Genomic DNA, 18553 nt, shown 5'->3' with positions numbered 1-18553 from the left:
AATTCAAAAAAAAGGACAGCGTGATTGCCGGGACCCGGTTTTTCTTTCCCATTTTTGAGTCACTTGAGAAAAAGTGACTCTATGTAATCGGTCAGTGTTAGTCTGTCCGGCCGGCCGTCCGGCCGGCCGTCCGGCCGGCCGTCCGTAGACACCACCTTAACGTTGGACTTTTCTCGGAAACTATCAAAGCGATCGGGCTCATATTTTGTTTAGTCGTGACCTCCAATGACCTCTACACTTTAACGATGGTTTCGTTGACCTTTGACCTTTTTCAAGGTCACAGGTCAGCGTCAAAGGAAAAATTAGACATTTTATATCTTTGACAAAGTTCATCGGATGTGATTGAAACTTTGTAGGATTATTCTTTACATCAAAGTATTTACATCTGTAGCCTTTTACGAACGTTATCAGAAAAACAAGGGAGATAACTAGCCTTTTCTGTTCGGCAACACACAACTTAACGTTGGGCTTTTCTCGGAAACTATAAAAGTGACCGGGCTCAAATTTTATGTGAACGTGACTCCCAGTGACCTCTACACTTTGACGTCTGCTTTGGTGACCTTTGACCTTTTTCAAGGTCACAGGTATGTCTTGAAGGAAAAAAATTGAAATATCATATCTCTGAAACTATTCATCGGATTTGATTCAAACTTTATAGGATTATTCTTTACATCAAATTATTTACATCTGTATTGTGTTGTGAATAGCAATTTCTTCCTGTCCATCTGATGCCTCATATAATATTCAGAACTGCGAAAGTGACTCGATCGAGCGTTTGCTCTTCTTGTCTTAAGTTAGCAACAAGGACAATTTACCTCTCCCCCCCCCCCCTTCCCCCCACCCCCCCCCCCCCCCCCCCCCCCCGTGGACAAAATGTAAAATCAATCCGACAGTCACATAACGTATGATGCAATGCGGCTAGAAAAACATATGCAGGGTGAAAATCCTGTTTACTGCATGTCGTAAAAGTAATTGATGCAGCGTCTATTTTCGGCATTAAATCCTAATAGATACATGTACTCGTAATCGTATTCTTGCAGAGAAGCACACCTACAGAATTGATTTAGCTGAGCTGATGAAAGTCTTTAAAACCTGTTGCGTGGATCCCTTAATTTGCTATGTATAATGAGAAACAACACGTGCTTTGTTTTGCCGTTAAAAGGGTCATCAGAATATGATTGCAACATAAATGGAGCCACTCTCCCTCCGTTTTGTGTGCTGAGCCGTTTTTCTTTTTGTAACGTTTATATTTGGACTTGGTTGCATTTCTTTCTGAATTGTCATTCAGACATAAGAGGAAATAGAAAAACAAATCATGATATTTGTGTAAGAGAGAATAACCCACACAGCACAGGCAGCAAAACTGCAACACATAGTTTGATATTTCAACGATTTATTTATAGCAAATTTCTGTCTGCGTTTAATAAAAAAAGTTCTTTCCCTCCTTTGCCTGTAGTAACGGGTACACAATATCTGTTTATTTATTCAATTACAATTATTTATTTTACTTTGTTACCGTCGTGTTTGTTTTCTGTCAGTGAGAGAATACATTTGTTAAGTGCGTCATTTCCTGACAATAGGTGTATGTGCGTGGCTGCAGGCACGGTGTGTGATACATTGCTCGCTTGTTTTACGCACACCACCTGGTCACGCAAGGAATTCGCCTCACCTGCTTTCTCACCTCTATCTATGCCAACAGCAAATGTGACGCAATTGCGCTGTTATAACGCATCCAGGGGACTACTTTACACAGAGAAAGGTGTTCAAATGTCTCCTTCCCCACCCCCTAAACTGCTTCTCCAGTTCCGTCTCAGACGGGGGGGGGGGGGGGGGGGGGGGGGGGGGGGGATATCAATGCGCTTTACTTTTAAAATGTGTGTTCTTGCCCGGGTACATCGCAGTTTGGTAAGCACATACTCAAAAAGCTACGTTTACTATTTGCAACTTTCTTATCCTGTATGGAAAATAGAGTTGTCAGAGATCTTTCATGTAAAAGACATGAACAGCAACTGTAGCTAACCTTGTATCTTTTAGTACAGGCGTACCTGTCATTTGAAAAATGTGTTACGTTTGTTAAATATCAGCAATTTTGACTGAGTTTTAATCATTATCGCGCAAGTATTATGCAGAGAGGTCTCTTCTTTTCTGGCACAACACAAAACGCGCACAAAACCGCTGAATACGGTTTACCGAGGTACAACGTCCTGATGGTTGTTCACGTGAGAAACGGTAGGAGGGGGATACCTGTGTGTTTGAGTGTGAAGAACACCCCCCCCCCCCCCCCCCGACATGCGCCAGGTGCCGACTGACAGGTGTGAGCCAATTTCTTCCACACTTTTGTAGACTCACGTGACTTGATGGATTTGCCCGACTAGGCTGGGGCTAACGGGTTTGAAGTCTTTTGTTTGTTTTGTTTTGTTTTTTGAGGCGCTTGGAACTGTTTTAGGATTTGCGCCATATAAATATCCTCATTATTATTATTTATTTGATTTTTTTATCTGTTGATTGAGCTTGCAATTTTGAGTAGCAGAATTATTCTGTTAGTTGAACTATAAATAACATTTTTATTGACTCAAGTCACAGCAAGGTTTCACGAGGTCCCGATTTTGTTTTCTATACAATTCAAAAGGAACTGCAGACAGTCATACGTAAGTGCCAAATGCAGATTTTAAAGTCACAGACGCCGGACAAATGTTTTGTGTGAGGCGTGCACAGCTGCAGAATGAATATTGACACTGGCGTCATTCCTCCCCCCCCCCCCCCCCGAATCGCCCCCTCCCATAACGCCCCCTCCAATCTCGTACCTCCAATCTCGCCTCCAATTATTTCACGATTTGCCTTGCCGCTGCACATCAGAATTTGTCTCTGTCGCCGGCACACTCACTCACTATGTGACATCAAGAGAGAGAGAGAGAGAATCGAATTGAACTTTATTTAACAAGGATTAAGATTTAAGGCTACATCTTTTCTTACAATCTGTCCTTGGGACGCATAGACACACAATGATAAAAAAAATATATATATAAAAAGTTAACAACAAAAGGAGGTCGTAAAACCTAAACTCGTGATGATAAAGATGACGATGATGGTGATGATGATTGATGATGACGATGATGATGATGATGATGATGATGATGATGATGATGATGATGATGATGCATGCAAGCTGGTAGCAATGGAGCATATAAAAATAGTACAACAAAACTATGTTCAGATTATAAAATGCACAGCATATTTTTGACATAATAGTAAGTGTGGTAAATCGAAACACGTTAAACTACTCAGACATGAAGTGTTTTTTAACACATTTTTTAAAACTTGGTAATGACTTTAAGTGCTTGAATGACGATGGAAGTGGATTCCAGACTTATGTACCCGAAAAAGCAAGACTGGTCTTATAAAGGTCAATTCGTGGAATCCCAGAGCGTCAAAACATAATTAATGTGAGGCATTACATGAGCATGGTGGAACATTTCCAGAGTCTTTCTGTCCGTAAATTGCTTTAACTTGGATAGGAGGAAAACGTGCTTGGCTACTTTCTTGCAAATATGCTGTAATTGTGCCTGCCACTTGAATTCACAATCAATAATTACCCCGAAAATGCGATGTTCTTGATGTAACCGAGTGCCGAAACACTACGATCACCTCGGGAAGCGAAGTGCAATCAAACAGGATTGAAAATGTTAGGGCTAATTTCTTAGCCCTATAAAAACTGTTATGCAAACCCGAAGGTTTCCATGAACATACAGACAATCGGAAACCACCAGACCCCATCACAAACAGAATCTCACAAACCACGGGTGTTGACTTAAAGGCCAACAACTCGGGTGCAGAGTCTGCTGTGAAAGGAGCGGTAGCCTCCCCTGTCACATTGAACTTGTTCAATTGATTGCGTACTAATAGTAAGATTTAGTTTGAGTGGAGAAATCTGGTGTTTTTGTCTGGTTGCAATTACCATACTTTTTGTTTTTACTGGATGGACAGGCATAGCATTGGCACTACACCAGTTATTAACATCGTTTAAAGCTGTTTGAAGGGAGGACTCTGTTACTGGAACAGATTTTCCACTTGAGTGAAGAGAAGAGTCGTCAGCCAAAAAATCACTTCTTACATTACTATCAGAAATGTGCAGTGGCAGATCATTGATATACAGACAGCACTGAACCTGAGAGAGAGAGAGAGAGAGAGAGAGAGAGAGAGAGAGAGAGAGAGAGAGAGAGAGAGAGAGAGAGAGAGAGAGAGAGAGAGAGAGAGAGATTGGATTGGATTGGATTGGATTGGATTGTTTACTCATTTAGGCCATAGCCCCTTATGAGGGGGGTGAACATATATACAATGACATAATGACATTTGCACACAAATCAAATGAAATAAATCATACACGAACTAAGACATTACATTTCAAATAAAATATATCGTAGGCTTACATGAACTAAGACATAACAACACTACGTAGCCGAAATGCTTTGTACACATAAACTGAGAACTTTCGAACAATACCTTCATTCACAGATGCCATAAGCATAGAAAACTTGTGTAAACTTGGGTTTCTATAAAACTTAGCAGGAATAAACTGGCATCGCAAATCACGAAGTGCGGGGCAACAAAGCACAAAATGAAACTCATCTTCCTTACGTTCCCTGCACAATGGGCATAACAATATATCCGCATCGTATCTCTTATATCGATTAACGTGCACATGTAGTTCTGTTATTCCACCTCGGAATCTTGCCATAATAATTTTCAAATGCCTATCCATGTTCAATAATAAATAAGGTTTTACTTCGTGCACAGTGCAAAATGTCCTATATAACGCAAATCTATCACTGTTCTGAACATGAAAATTCCATTCCTGCCATCTACAATCAATCAATCTTTCTCTGAAATCTTTCAAAAAACGGTTCTCATCTTGCACTCCTTGATTCATCCATACAAACCCAAAACCATTCTGACATAATTTACAACGTACGCTAGACACCCAGTTTCTTTTACCTCTTTCATCCAGTTCACGCAACATTTTATAGGCTTTATGTGGCAATCTATTTACGTCCATTCTTAACAACTTCAACCAGTATTTAACACAACGTATTGCAGCATTCACATAAATGGGATACCTATTCATCTCTCTGTACACAAAATCGTTGGGTGTGCGTGATCCAACACCAAGAAATTTCTTTAGGGCAAATAAATGAACTTTTTCAGACTGTAATGCAGAATTCTCAAGACCCCACAGTTCAGCTCCATATATTGCAATTGGCAAAACCTGAGAATCAAATAATTTTAAATAAACTTTCAAATTATTATTACCAAGCTTGGACAAATTTTGTAATATACACAACAATGCGTTTTTCGCTTTGCTTGCAAGGTCACAACAAGTGGCGGTAAAACTGAGTTTTGTGGAGAACAATATTCCTAAATACTTATAAACATTAACCACTGGCATTATCTTTCCATCATACTTCCATTTCTCTCTTACACTCAAGTATCCACCCTTCCGAAAAACAACAATATTACTCTTATTCATATTTACTTTAAGGTGTAAATTTGATGCTGCATGTTGCAAATTATTCAACTGCGTCTGTAGACCAACCACAGTCTCAGATAATAGAAGAACATCATCAGCCAATAATAAAATAAATAGCTCCATATAATCATTCAAAAACTGTGCACCATGTCTTCCTTTTTCAATAACTTCCAAAGCCAACTCGTTTATAAAGAGAGAAAACAAAAGAGGACTACAAACATCACCTTGTTTCACACCGTAGGTACACTTAATATAATCAGTCAAATGTACACCACATTTCACTCGGCATTTAACATTTTCATACATACTTTTAATGCAACGGAACAACTTTCCTTTTATGCCATTTTTCAACAAAATTGGCCACATCAGGTTACGATCGATAGAATCAAATGCTTTTTCAAAATCTATAAATGCCACATAGAGTTTACGATTAAAGGAAAACTGCTTCTGTACAAACGCCAACAATGTAAACATATGATCGACAGTTGAATAATTCTTTTTAAACCCAGCTTGATATTCTCCGGTAAGATTATAACGTTCACTCCATTCTTGAAGTCTACAGTTGATAATTGTACTATACACTTTACTACTCACATCATAGATTGATATTCCTCGATAGTTACTTGGATCATTAGCATCACCTTTTTTGAATAACGGGAGTACAAATGATTCGGTCCAAGCTTCTGGAAAAACACCTTTGTCAAAAAGAACATTAAACAATTTCACAAAACAAGAGGCGAAGCCTTCAAGGCTCCCGTAAGAAATCAACAAACAGTAACATAACACAAACTCACTCACTCCGTAACACACACACACAAACACACACACACACACACACACACACACACACACACACACACACACACACACACACACACACGCACACACACACACACACAGTTAAAACTAACGCATCATATCAACTCCATGTATAATTTTCAAAAGAAGGCAAACAGATAAAATGACTAGGGTAATAGGTTAGGTACCTGCCATGTGGGCACTTTTTCCACTGCTGTCCTCAGTCCTATACTTTTCATCAAGACTTGTCACCATGCCGAGTAGATCTAAATTCGGAAGTCTTCATGTGGCTGAGGCATATATCTGACATAGCGTCGATCTTGTTGTAGGTTAACCTCCTTTCTGAAACAAATGGCAAAATGCGATTAGTTATGATGACTACAACCTACACAAATATAAACAGTGTTTTGAAACAGAATAGTCAGGTTATACGAGCCACTTTACCTATGCAGCATGGTAACCCTACAATATGCGAAACATGTCGACTGCAGCAGCCTGGTTCTTAAAATAATTCTGACGGTCAACACAGCCAGAAATGCCAACAAAGACAAGAAAGCTGTGGCAAGGTAAGCTTACCAAACGTTACATAGCGAATCATATATGATAGTGCGTAAACAGCAAACAGTAGATCTACAATCAAAGAGAGGATCGAGTCTGGAATGAAACGCGATACAGATCTAGCATTCAAAAACTGTCTTTCACGTTCAAGGAAGTTGTTGCAAAGTACTTAAGACTTACTAAATTGTACAGACAAAACCATGACAGTGCATGTTTTGAATCTGAGGAAAAAATCGTGATCATTTTGACTTTGAGAACAGATTCATTCCGTTTCCTTATGCATGTTCAAGTAAATGGTGGACAGTTTTTTTCGGGCAGAGTAAACTTAACTTGAGACTCTACTGCAAGTCTTGAAATTCACATAAATCGAACCACGAGCAAAGACATCCAAACATTACAGGCACTTTAGATCAACTCATTTCACTAGAGGTGACTGCCTAGCACTGTGTTTGACATCCGTGTCTGCTGAAATAAAAAGAAATTAAAACAAAACGGATTAACAGTAGGTGACACGTTATCAGAGTGGGAGACACTAGATCTGTCTCTGAACTTACCGGGATACGGCTGCAAGATCGACACTGACTGCCGCGCTTTCGACAGCTCTTCCTCGCGTGGACATTGGAAACACGCTGTGCAGATCAAATTGTAGGAAATCTCCCTTTGGTATCTTCTTTATTTACTTTTCTGGAGCTTAGAAACCGAACAACATGAAATCGTCTTCCCCGGCGAATCGGCGAGGTGAGAACTGGACCACAATCCTTCGCGCGACCCCTGACCTGATTTTGACACCTGACCTGCCGTCTACATGCCAAACACGACACAAATCAGTCAACTGCTTGTACCCCTTCAAAACCCCCCCACCACCCGTTTTCTTTGGATACACGCTTTAACTACACACATGCCGACACAATGTTGATCATTGCTTCAATAATTTGAAGATGGTGCTTGAAAATTAACCACGTGAAATGAGTATTTCGGTGTTTAGCCAAAAATGTTAAAGTTTCTACCACAGACATACACACATACATACATACATACATACGCACGCACGCACGCACAGACAGACAAAGTTTACCATCGCATAGGCTACACTTACGTGAGCCAAAAATCAACAATCTGTGGTTCAGAACCTTTCAATAACTCAGGTATTATTCCATCTGGTCCAGGAGATTTATGATCTTTCAATTTTCTTAATGCATTCAAAACTTCCTCTTGTGAAATCGGATTATTCAAAATACTGTCTTGCTCACCTTCATCGTAATTAAAACTTTCCACATTACTTTCATCTTTTTCCAACAGCTCTTTAAAATGTTGAAACCACACATCAACAGGCACATTGTTCGTAACACTTTTTCTTTTAAAAGACAGTTTTCGCATTGCGTCCCAAAAATCATGTTGATTATTTACAGAGTCAACCAAGTACTGTTTCTTCGCATCATTATGTTGCTTTTTCTTCCTTTCCAGCAAGTGCTTATATTCTCGCCTCGTTGTACAAAATGCAGTACGATCATCCGCATCCTTTGAGCCACAACATATCTCTAACATCTTCCAAACATTTTGCCTTGCTTTCCTACATTCTTCATCAAACCAGTCACCCATACTCTTCCTTTCATTCACAAACACTCTCTTCTTCATACATTGAGCATTCTGCTTAATACAGTCACAAAACATATGGACAGCATAGTCAGTATTAACGTCAATCAGACTCATGGCGTGATTCAACTTGGCCTGGCTATCATCTCCGTTCATAATCGTCGCAAACAGCTCTGCATTCGCACCATTCCATACAAATCTTTCAACCACACCTTCTGCTTTTACACGCTTATCATGACACACATTTTCTTTCAAAAATTTGGCAAAAAGTACAACTGGCATATGGTCTGACTCGATACGTTCCATAACTGACAGAGTGCTCGCAGCAGAAACTAGAGCAAACAAATCGTTCGACAACAAAAAGTAATCATTTACACTGCATCCGCGTTCCGAAATGTAAGTAAAACGCCCCTCTTCGTCACCTGTTATGACACCATTCAAAACAGACAGATCTAGCGCTGTCATATTTAACAAACGCTTTCCATAACTATTTAAAACCTTGTCTTCAGAGCATCTGTTGTCGCACACGACGTGGCTTTTATAAAGCGAATCCACAACATTTTCATCAAGTACAAAAGTCTGCGAAACATTGGAGATCCTGCTGTTTAAATCACCCACGACAATCACATACGTATCATTCATACTTAGCATGCAATCAGTTATACATTCTTCCAGCATGCTTATTCCATTATCACAATCAAAAACAGTGTAATATGGGGATCCTTCTGGTGGTACGTAAGCACACACATAAAGGATATCTTTCGATAGCCCAAACACACTCTTATCAATAACAAAAGCATACACATTTGCACAAAGCACATTCACTTCACGAATTTTAGGAACGAATTCATTCCTAACAAGACATAAAATCCCTCCCGATCTACGTCCATGTTTTGAGAACTTTGTTGCTGATTTGCAAAAAACAGAATATCCTGTAAAAACATTCATCTCAAAATATTCCATATGTGTCTCGACCAAAGAAATGAAATCGAAAGTACGAACAAAAGAAATAAACTCTCCGTCTGTTAACTTAGACATCAAACCATTTACATTCCACTGCAGAAAAGAGAAAGTTTTACACACGGATACATTACTTTTACAACAATACACATCTTTACTAGTGTTTTCATTTGTTTTTTCATTCGGCGGCGTTTCACCACTGTCAAGTGCCATAACACATTCGCTGGTCTGCCGCTGAGCCACCGCGACACGAACACTTTCAATATCACTGTCCGTGGCACACGGCTGGCCTGCACGTAAGTTTGTGACAGTGATGTCACCAGTCACGGAAAATTCACGTGCACTAGCTTCAGTCAAAACCGGTGTCGCTTCAGGTCTATCTCCCCTCTTATTTCGTATCACAGGGACAATGTTCTTATTCACAGTCTTTTTTGGGTTTTTTGTGGTATCACTATCAGGGCGGCCAGCTTCCTATCTTAATTCTTTAAGAACCTCTCCATCGGCATCCAATACATGCTTCCTACCTTCTATCAGAAGGTGATCAAACACCATCGTAGCCCTTTTACCTTCTGACCTGGCTCGCTTCAGATGCGGTATCAACTTGCGTCTTGTATCCCTCACGCGCATGGAGAAGTCCTCGCCAATGAAGATCTGGCTCCCTTGTAGCTTCCGCTTTGCTTTCAGCATCTTCACTTTGTCCTGGTAGAAAGTGCAGCGCGCAATCACCGGTGAGTTTGGCTTGGCACTAAGACCATGCACTCTGTCAAACTGCACGTCCTCTGATAGTTCAAGCTTGTCCGTAATCATTTCTTTCAGCACAGCTTCACACTCGTCTGATGTCTCGTCCTTCCTTCTTTCCATCCCATGAATAATGATGTTATTGCGTTTGGATCGACATTCTAAATCGTCTGTTTTCTTCTCCATGTCACCCAAACGTTTTTCTAAGTTTATGTTGTTCTGTTATTATTTTAGTTAGCAGGTCTAGTTGAGCACGTATTAAGTATCATGTACCCACTACTAGTCATTGTGCATTTTAGTTAATGGACTGATGATGTCATTTGTATGGAGTCGACGCACGTGCGAGGATATGTATGTGTGGGAGGGGGGGGGGGGGCGCGGGAGATGGAAGCTTGCTGTATGTTATGTAATGTATATATTGTGTGTGATACGTGGAAATGTGATACTATTTATTTGCATGTATGATACAGGTACAAATGTGATAATTGTAGGCTTATACTAGTGATTACTGTGTGTGATACATGAAATGTGATATGAATGCTGTTTTTATATGTTATACTCTTACTTTCTCCCAAGCGCAAGACAAATTCTTCTATGAAAATTGAAGCCAATAAAATTTGAGTTGAGTTGAGTTGAGTATTCTTGGAGCTGTACATTCTGATTCTGAAGTTCAGACACCTCTTCCTTTAGATCTTTCACTTCCCCCTGCAAGGCCACATAACTTTCACGAAGGTTCTTCACGTCGCCCGACATGTCGTCAAATTTACTGTTCATACTTCGGAGCATAGTCATGACGTCTTTCAGCGTTGGGTCCTGGCTCTGTGAGGTACTCTGAGAGGAACCCAATCGTGTCTGTCTTAACTCTGGTCCTGGTCCTGGATTCTTCTCCACGTCGCCACATTGCATGAGCAATCCACCCCAGAACAGCAGAGACAGGAGCAATCCAAAGGTGACACCGTCTACCCTGTTTCGAAGTGTGTACACAGTCAGAAACATCGCGGCTTTCTTCTTCACGGGGGATAACCGGTCAAAGGCCGAACAGAAGCCGAAGGCCGCTCATGACACGTGTGAAGGCAAGTTTTGTCTGTTTTCTAGGTATTGTTTGATTTATGTCGGGATTTAAGGTAAGCTACTGATTCAGCGATGACTAAATTTGTTTCTCGATGCATAAAAAGTCAGGGAGCGATTGATATTTGCCCGTAAATAGCCTTCAAAGCTGAAAATGTCCGCGATCGAGCACCGGAAATGGCTGTTCGATGGGTTTTGCAAGTAGAAATGTGCTTTATTTCACCAAATCAGCTCGTATTTGGTGTGGGTACGGGATTCTAGAGGACGAAGGAGTCATAAGAGGTGCAAAGAAGTGCTATTTGGGAGTAGAATAAATCTTCCGAGACAGTAGACAAGAGAAGGTCATATTTGAGAGATGCGCGTAGGCCGATTGTCTTTCCGACAAGCGAATGATACAGCAGATTAATCATTCGTTTTGACCAGAAACCTAGTCTCTAGTTTTTATGAATGAGTTTTTTAATTAAAACGATCACGAGAACTCTCTCGCTTAGCCTAATGGCTGTTCGATGGGTTTCGCAAGTAGAAATGTGCTTTATTTCACCAAATCAGCTCGTATTTGACATCGGTTTGGTATATATATATATATATTTTCTAATCCTACCGCGAACTGGATAGCAGACGCGGCACGACTGTTGCACCACACTTTGAAGTAATCCCACACTTTGAAGTAAATTACTTCAAAGTGTGGGGATGTGCCCCACACTTTGAAGTAAACCCATTTTTTACTTCAAAGTGTGGGGGGATCTTCCCACACTTTGAAGTAAACTCAGTTTTTACTTCAAATTGTGGGGGGATCTTCCCACACTTTGAAGTAACTTACTTCAAAGCGTGGGACTTTTGCATCGCCTGTTTGAGCCTGATGATTTTGTCCAAAAAAAATGGCAAAGTCTTTTGGATGAGTGAACAGAAAAAGTGAGCGAGCCAAGAAACATAGTGATGTTTGTTATCAGGCTTTAAGCAATGTCCCATTGTTGAGTGTGACGAAAACTCGTGGTGACGATTTTAAAACATGTTGGGTCACGCATGGTCCAACCTTACATGGTCCAACCTTACATGGTCCAACCTTACATGATCCATATATATATTATTGGACCATGTAAGATTGGACCATGTAAGATTGGACCATGTAAGATTGGACCATGTAAGATTGGACCATGTAAGGTTGGACCATGTAAGGTAGGACCATGTAATATTGGACCATGTAAGATTGGACCATGTAAGATTGGACCATGTAAGGTTGGACATGTAAGATTGGACCATGTAAGATTGGACCATGTAAGGTTGGACCATGTAAGGTTGGACCATGTAAGGTTGGACCATGTAATATTGGACCATGTAAGGTTGGACCATGTAAGGTTGGACCATGTTATATTGGACCATGTAAGATTCGACCATGTAAGGTTGGACCATGCAAGGTTGGACCATGCAAGGTTGGACCATGTAAGATTGGACCATGTAAGGTTGGACCATGTAAGGTTGGACCATGTAAGATTGGACCATGTAAGATTGGACCATGTAAGGTTGGACCATGTAAGATTGGACCATGTAAAGTCGGACCATGTAAGGTTGGACCATGTAAGATTGGACCATGTAAGATTGGACCATGCGTGACCCAACATGTTTTAAGATCGTCACCACGAGTTTTCGTCACACTCAACAATGGGACATTGCTTAAAGCCTGATAACAAACATCATTATGTTTCTTGGCTCGCTCACTTTTTCTGTTCACTCATCCAAAAGACTTTGCCATTTTTTTTGACAAAATCATCAGGCTCAAACAGGCGGTGCAAAAGTCCCACGCTTTGAATACAGAATACAGAATACAGTATTTATTGAGCCAAGTGACATTAAAAAAACATTTAAAGCACAAGGAATTTAGCGTAGTGATGGTAAAATCACGCACACACACACACCCACACACACACTGACACACACACACACACGCCCACACATTCACTGACATACACACCAACACACACACGCCCACACTACAGCAGTCACGATCACACCATCACACGCAGGGCAGACATGAGGTAAAACAAATGACAATCATCTATTAAAAGAAAAAGTACAAAGAGTGGTCTAAGATGCTGGTGGAAGGGTCTACACAGAATACAATTTTATAATCTAATGCATAGTTAGAACTAGCCCATCCCCTCCACCCACCCACTCATGAATGACTAAAATAATGCAGCTAAAAATATAGAAAAAAAAATAAAAATCACACATCAAAGTCCCACTCAACCCCCCCCCCCCCCCCCTCCCCACCACCACCACCTAACACTGAGTCACAGGATGTGGTGAGCTCACCGCCAGCAGGATCACCGACTGCGAAGCTGCCCAACTGAGGGATGGGATGCGTTAAGGGAGGAAACAGCTTGGGGGAAGAAAGAGGTCTGGAGACGTCGAGTGCGTGCCCCCAGGGATCGGAATCGACGACCTGAGGGCAGGCGCTCGAAGAGGGGATGGCCAGGGTGGGACTTGTCAGCCACAATTTTCTGGGCTCTGGACAGCATGCGCTTGGCATAGAGGGATGCTAGGGAGGGCAGCTCACAGCCGACGATCCTGCTAGCAGTGCGCACCACACGCTCCAGCTTGTTCTTGAGCAGCTGGGAGGTGTTGCCGTACCACACTGTGATGGAGAATGTCAAGATGCTCTCCACCACGGCCCTGTAGAACTGGACCAGGATGACCTGGCTGAGGCGGAACTTCTGGAGCTGGCGCAAGAAGTAGAGGCGTTGCCGCGCTCGCTTGACGATGGCGTCAACGTTATCATCCCAGCACAGGTCGTTGGAGATGGTGGTGCCTAAGAACTTGAAAAAGTCCACCATCTCGATGGGATCGCCGTTGATGATCAGTGGAGCCACAGGGCCTTTTTTCCTGCGAAAGTCCACCACCATCTCCTTGGTCTTGGTGGCGTTCAGCAGGAGATTGTTGTTGTCGCACCACGACACCAGACAGTCGACCTCCTGGCGGTACACGGTCTCATCACCGCCGGTGATGAGACCTTCGGCTGTGGTGTCGTCAGCGAACTTCACCAGCTGAACTGAGTCATGAGAGGCGACGCAGTCGTTGGTGAAGTAAGTTACTTCAAAGTGTGGGAAGATCCCCCCACACTTTGAAGTAAAAAATGGGTTTACTTCAAAGTGTGGGGAACATCCCCACACTTTGAAGTAATTTACTTCAAAGTGTGGGATTACTTCAAAGTGTGGTGCAACAGTCGTGCCGCGTCTGCTATCCAGTTCGCGGTAGGATTAGAAAAAATATATATATATACCAAACCGATGTCAAATACGAGCTGATTTGGTGAAATAAAGCACATTTCTACTTGCGAAACCCATCGAACAGCCATTAGGCTAAGCGAGAGAGTTCTCGTGATTGTTTTAATTAAAAAACTCATTCATAAAAACTAGAGACTAGGTTTCTGGTCAAAACGAATGATTAATCTGCTGTATCATTCGCTTGTCGGAAAGACAATCGGCCTACGCGCATCTCTCAAATATGACCTTCTCTTGTCTACTGTCTCGGAAGATTTATTCTACTCCCAAATAGCACTTCTTTGCACCTCTTATGACTCCTTCGTCCTCTAGAATCCCGTATCCACACCAAATACGAGCTGATTTGGTGAAATAAAGCACATTTCTACTTGCAAAACCCATCGAACAGCCATTTCCGGTGCTCGATCGCGGACATTTTCAGCTTTGAAGGCTATTTACGGGCAAATATCAATCGCTCCCTGACTTTTTATGCATCGAGAAACAAATTTAGTCATCGCTGAATCAGTAGCTTACCTTAAATCCCGACATAAATCAAACAATACCTAGAAAACAGACAAAACTTGCCTTCACACGTGTCATGAGCGGCCTTCGGCTTCTGTTCGGCCTTTGACCGGTTATCCCCCGTGTTCTTCGCCCTCTTGAACATGAATCCAATGAAAACATGGTTGAATCCGCCGCACACTGAGCGAAACTCCAGTGCTGACGAAGGCATGGTGGCAACACACACAACCTTGCAAAATCTTGGAAGCAATGTCTTTGGAAATACCTTGAAAATTAAAGAAACTTGCAGAGCTCACAACACTTGCTGCGCACGGGTATGACCTAGTTTTTTCCCCTCCGAGAGAGAGAGAGAGAGAGAGAGAGAGAGAGAGAGAGCGCGCGCCCCTATATTCTTTTTTTCCCGCGGCGATGTGACACCCGTGACAGGTTGAAAGCAAACAGAGTGAGAAGTCAGCTACTACAAAGCAGGGGCGAAATGGGAGGGGGCAAGTCGTTACCTCGCCTGTCATTTTATGAACATTAATTCAGTAAAAGTTCCCATTCAACACAGAAGGCAGCTACGCCGTTGAGGTTTTAGTGCATATTAAATGTTTTAGTCTAGACAGTTCTGTTACGGGTTAGATGATAGTTTAGAGGGCGAAAAAGGTGTTGTTAAATATTTGGGGTGGACATAAAACATAAGTTTGTGACAGAAGGTCAGTAGTGTCTGACAGTTCCTCTGAATTCACACAACCATTTTTGTCACAGTAGACGTAGAAATGCGTTTGAAGTGTTGTCAGTGAAGTTTGAGATCCGAAGCAGAATGAATAGCTCTGACATTGGAGAAGGCAGGTCGATTGTTTCGCTTTCACTGCTGACTGTGGGCGACACAGACTGCTCCAGACGGGTATGTCTCGAGACACAAGTGAGTGTCTGGGGCACTCACATCACGTAATTGACTTTTTTTTTTTTAAGAAGGAAGTAAACTGGATGAGGGTACCTAGGTACACGATAGGAAAAATCGTGTGTGTGGGGGGGGGGGGGAGGACGGTTATTGACACCCCCCCCCCCCCCCCAATTCCCTGCCTACCTCCGAAAAAATATCGATATCTTAGCCAAGTTATACTCTAACAATTCCTCGGCGTGTTTTCGACTTTTAACGGAAGTGGGGTTATACGCATATTTCCGGTAGGAAGTAGTTACACGCTATTTTATACAGTAACTAATATTTGTTGATAGGTCTAACGGCAAAACGTTTTTGAAAATCAAAATGTTAACTGACGGCTTTCAGGTTTTGAGAAAAGCATAGCATTACTAGTAGTTTTGGCCCCTTGTTACAACAGGCTTTGTTATTCTTCAAATCTGCGACGAAAATGAGTACGGTGAAGTGATGACTGATAATTGTGAACATGTTGGTTCTCTGCCGCAGGGGAAGTGGAGCATCTGTTCCCACCACTCATTATAGCTCGGATTGTCGACGCAAGTAAATCATGTGCTTGGATTGTCGCAATATATTCCAGTGTAGTGTGACGTATATATATAACGGGATCAGCTCGTTACTCCCCCGGCTCGTTACTCCCCCTTAGGGTTAGGGTTAGGGTTAGTAACAAGCCGGGGGAGTAACGAGCCGGGGGAGTAACGATACGGGGGAGTAACGAGATGCTCCCTATATAACGACTGATCCGGCACGAACGCTACCTGTACCTATTTGTATGAGTGGTCTATTTTAATGAACAAAGACGTCTCCTAAACGTTGTACGAGCCTGTAAAACCAGCAGCCATTTTGCACAGAAAACAGTGCCAACACTGGGGGTCGTTTAGTACGAGGAATTCTCGCCATCTGCAGGCGACAGCTTTACGTCTCAGCAGTAAATATGATAGCTGAAGTAACTATTCTTGCGCTGCATGTATGCATGGATTTACTTTTTCGCCGAAGAATCGCTGTAAATGTTTCTCTGTGCAGCGTTCATAACCTTGTATAATTACACATACGTAGACCCATTGATACTTGGTAGTATGGCTAACAAACTGCACATTGTAATGTATGGACTTGTTCTTGGTGAGTGTAAGACATAAAAAGACAGGCCTCTTCTGTTTTTGCGATCACGAAAAGAATCTGTGAAAATATCTAGCAATAGCGTTGAAAAACCTGTTCTTTTTTGGATCACAGTTGGGTGTTTTGCGTCAGTTTAAATTATTGAAAATAAAATACTCCTAATAATTCAGATGTTTTGGGTTTTTGTTTCGACGTGCCGTAACTATTCTTGATCTGTGAATATATATATATATATATAAAACATCAGAAATTGTGAAAGAAACAATTGAAAGTCAGCAGAGACTTTCTTCCGAGATTTGTTAAAATCTCTTAGCAGAGATAGAGAGAGAAGTAAGTATCCCTTCACAGACAGCCTATTGGGAGCATCAGACCCTCCTCAAGGGGGACCGAGATTTACAGAGCAAAGTCCCTTTGTGGGGGACGTATCGCAAGGTAATCTAGTCCTGAGGAGGACCATTGTATTTGTACCTAGACCAAATATATATATATTCCCCCGCGGGTTAGGGGGAAGAATTTATCCGATGCTCCCCAGCATGTCGTAAGAGGCGACTAACGGATTCTGTTTCTCCTTTTACCCTTGTTAAGTGTTTCTTGTATAGAATATAGTCAATGTTTGTAAAGATTTTAGTCAAGCAGTATGTAAGAAATGTTAAATCCTTTGTACTGGAAACTTGCATTCTCCCAGTAAGGCCATATATTGTACTACGTTGCAAGCCCCTGGAGCAATTTTTTTATAAGTGCTTTTGTGAACAAGAAACAATTAACAAGTGGCTCTATCCCATCTCCCCCCTTTCCCCGTCGCGATATAACCTTGAACGGTTGAAAACGACGTTAAACACCAAATAAAGTAAGAAAGATATATATATATATATATATATATATATATATACAAGCTCGTGTCAAACAGTAGTTCAGGAGTACTAGCTTCGTGAATAAAACAAAATACAAACAAACCACAAGAAAAAAAGCAAAGACGCAGCAAATCTGCTGCTCTCTGTGTTTAATGCCACAAATAAATACTGCGATCGACCTATTACTTTCCTCCCTTTTCTCTTTGAACACGAAAACTATAAATGAGAAAAAACACAGATAGCGAGGTTTATTTGTACATGGTTATTTTGATCCAAAACTCACTATACCGTATACATTCCCCCGGCACAGTGACCGTTAATTGGTGGGTTCTTTATGACCCCCATGAATACACAATCTTAGAGACAGAGCGCAATTTTGTAATCTTTAAGCTGACAGCTTGCATAATTAGGTCCAGGATCCTCACAAACTCCTTATCTAAAAGTCTGTGAAGTCTAAAAGCTCTTTGCCTAATATATAAAACTACAAGGGTGACAGAGTACACAAAACGTTCACAGTATCTGCCAAAAGAATGTTTACGTTTATTCATATAACCCAGTTCAGTATTAAACCAATGGATTTCAATTCATACCTGCTGAATAAATGGGTTTTTAGCTATCTCTCCTCAAAATTGTGTCAAAATCCAGCAAC

At 41.5% G+C, this 18553-nt stretch overlaps 1 protein-coding gene and 1 long non-coding RNA gene across 3 annotated transcripts in view; one reads left to right on the top strand and one right to left on the bottom strand.

Annotated features, from left to right (window-relative positions):
* LOC138959024 (ubiquitin-conjugating enzyme E2 E1-like) overlaps nucleotides 1–18553 on the top strand; it is a 59659-nt gene that overhangs the window by 22598 nt on the left and 18508 nt on the right. The gene's annotated exons all lie outside the window — the stretch shown is intronic.
* On the bottom strand, nucleotides 6444–7647 carry LOC138959012 (uncharacterized). The gene is made up of 2 exons (XR_011453570.1): nucleotides 7435–7647; nucleotides 6444–6664 (listed from the first exon to the last, which is right to left on the bottom strand). It is a non-coding gene; the product is annotated as an uncharacterized lncRNA (long non-coding RNA).

The sequence above is a fragment of the Littorina saxatilis genome, linkage group LG2 (assembly GCF_037325665.1).
Source record: "Littorina saxatilis isolate snail1 linkage group LG2, US_GU_Lsax_2.0, whole genome shotgun sequence".
Lineage (NCBI taxonomy): Eukaryota > Metazoa > Mollusca > Gastropoda > Littorinimorpha > Littorinidae > Littorina > Littorina saxatilis.
The sequence above is the reverse complement of the archived record's forward strand: the minus strand, read 5'-3'. Positions and strand labels throughout refer to the sequence as shown.